The 2,500-nt window shown below is 55.2% G+C and overlaps 1 non-coding gene across 1 annotated transcript in view; it reads right to left on the bottom strand.

Moving 5' to 3' along the window:
• LOC126326990 (small subunit ribosomal RNA) overlaps positions 1-64 on the bottom strand; it is a 1,893-nt gene extending 1,829 nt beyond the window's left edge. Inside the window, exon 1 of the ribosomal RNA XR_007560882.1 lies at positions 1-64. This exon is cut by the window's left edge and continues 1,829 nt beyond it. This is a non-coding gene — a ribosomal RNA (small subunit ribosomal RNA).
• Positions 65-2,500: the final 2,436 nt, after the last annotated feature.

Here is a 2,500-nt window from a genome sequence, read left to right as displayed (position 1 = left end):
ACTGAGACATGCATGGCTTAATCTTTGAGACAAGCATATGACTACTGGCAGGATCAACCAGGGAGCTGCGTCAACGAGAGCTGAGCAGCCGGCCGCCCGGGAGTGTGTCCCGAGGGCCCGCGCGAACACGCAAGCGTCCGCTCAATTATTCTGCAAACAGGAGGAGGCTGAGCTCCCCTGCACGATACACCTCGAAACCCTCTCAGGTCCCGGCGGCGCGCAGCGCCGTCCTAAGTACTTGGTCGGGTTCGAGAGAGGCGCAATCGCCCGGAGATAGGCGAGTAGACGCTTTCAGTGCGAACACCCGTGCTCCCAACTGAGCTTGCCGCTGCCGACAGAGGCCCGGGAGCGTGCTGTCGTGGCATTGCCGGCGGGAAACAACACGCGCCACCTACGGTGACCGGCAGCTCCAACGCCAGCGCCACAGAAGGGCAAAGCCCCACTTGGGTGCAGAAGCGAACTCTCCCAGCACAGCGCACGCGCCAACACGTCCGCAGAGCTGCGATACAAACCACCTGCGAGAACCGCTGGGGGCGACCGAGCAGCAGACGGCGTCGCGACGCCGAGTGCCGGGCGGCGGCGCATCCTCAACGCACACAGTCCGCAATCGGACCAGCACACTGCAGATGTCCACCGCGCTTCGCACCGGGCTCGGCAGAACCCACTTTGGCCGCCTGGCGCCGCGCGCAGGGTGCGCCGGCGCATAGCTGGGACGCCAGCCGGGCCCGTCGGCCGGCGCTCCTGCCACTGGGCGCCCCCCACCAGCCGGCTGTAGTGCGTGCGCTCACGCAGCGCGCGGCCAGCACGCCGGGCGGCCCCCCCTCACCGGCCGGGGACTGTCCCGCCAAGCCACAGCCTCGTATCGCTTCATACCCACATGGCCAACTCAGGTTCGGGGGCATGGCGGGTACCGCCGAAACAACCGGTTCACAGATGTACCGATCGTCGCTATCACCGATGCACCTGCAGCGCGAACAACCGCTCAACAACTGATTTCCAGTTCATTTGCGGATCTTTGGCAGCAAACGTATACGTCAATCTACATTTGCGAAATCTACGATTCTGGCATGCCTGCATGTTATGTGTCACGACACGCTACATCAGCCCACATACACACTGCGGCATGTACACGAGAGAACACGTGGAAGATGGTCCGCGCACGTGTGCAATGTCCCTTGCGCGGTCGACTGTCAACCGGCCTCTGTAGCATGTCGCAGATGTGGAACGCGGTCCACCGTGCTATCATGTTGTGTGGGGCAATACGATTAAATAGGAAAACCCTCGTCGCTACATCAACAGACGGCTCACGCTGATTCCCGGCAGAGGGAGGAGGGGGGGGGGGGGGGGCCAACATGCAATACTTTCGTCCGTACCTACTTACCACATGTCTGTACGGCGTACAACAGTGCAATCTCGCTGTAATGGGGAGACGAGACAAGTAGCATCGTGCACAACATATGGCCCTTATGATTCGCCATTGTAGGGCGCAGCCGGTGTACGGTCAAGCATGTGCCACATTATGTCACTCAGTACGTAACGACGGATGATCAGTGTGGGTTACGCGTACATCAGCGGACAGTCCACACAGGCCGTACCACAACGTACACTGACTGCATCGACAACCGAATGCAACTGAACAGCTGCAAGGCTCATTTCACAAACAAACGCCTGACCGACCAGCTTGGAAGGGCAGGAGGGGAGGGCGATATTCGTTCTGTAGCGGTACACCCTTCCAGTGGTTAGCGGGACTGTGTAGAAAGTACGCAACACTCGAAAGACCTTTATGTGAGGGTACGCACCATGGCATCAAGAAATACACATGACACCAGAGGATCCAAGCAGTGAACTATGTTCAGAGGGTTGCTGTTAGGCAAAGCTACATTCCTGTGACGTTACATGTGACAGTTAAGGTGCAGTGTAAGTTAGGTTAAGGTGCAGTGTAAGTTAGGTTAAGGTGCAGTGTAAGTTAGGTTAAGGTGCAGTGTAAGTTAGGTTAAGGTGCAGTGTAAGTTAGGTTAAGGTGCAGTGTAAGTTAGGTTAAGGTGCAGTGTAAGTTAGGTTAAGGTGCAGTGTAAGTTAGGTTAAGGTGCAGTGTAAGTTAGGTTAAGGTGCAGTGTAAGTTAGGTTAAGGTGCAGTGTAAGTTAGGTTAAGGTGCAGTGTAAGTTAGGTTAAGGTGCAGTGTAAGTTAGGTTAAGGTGCAGTGTAAGTTAGGTTAAGGTGCAGTGTAACTTAGGTTAAGGTGCAGTGTAACTTAGGTTAAGGTGCAGTGTAACTTAGGTTAAGGTGCAGTGTAACTTAGGTTAAGGTGCAGTGTAACTTAGGTTAAGGTGCAGTGTAACTTAGGTTAAGGTGCAGTGTAACTTAGGTTAAGGTGCAGTGTAACTTAGGTTAAGGTGCAGTGTAAGTTAGGTTAAGGTGCAGTGTAACTTAGGTTAAGGTGCAGTGTAACTTAGGTTAAGGTGCAGTGTAAGTTAGGTTAAGGTGCAGCGTAACTTAGGT

The sequence above is a fragment of the Schistocerca gregaria genome, unplaced genomic scaffold, assembly GCF_023897955.1.
Source record: "Schistocerca gregaria isolate iqSchGreg1 unplaced genomic scaffold, iqSchGreg1.2 ptg001010l, whole genome shotgun sequence".
Lineage (NCBI taxonomy): Eukaryota > Metazoa > Arthropoda > Insecta > Orthoptera > Acrididae > Schistocerca > Schistocerca gregaria.
Note: the sequence above shows the minus strand (reverse complement) of the source record. Positions and strands in the feature narration are given on the sequence as shown.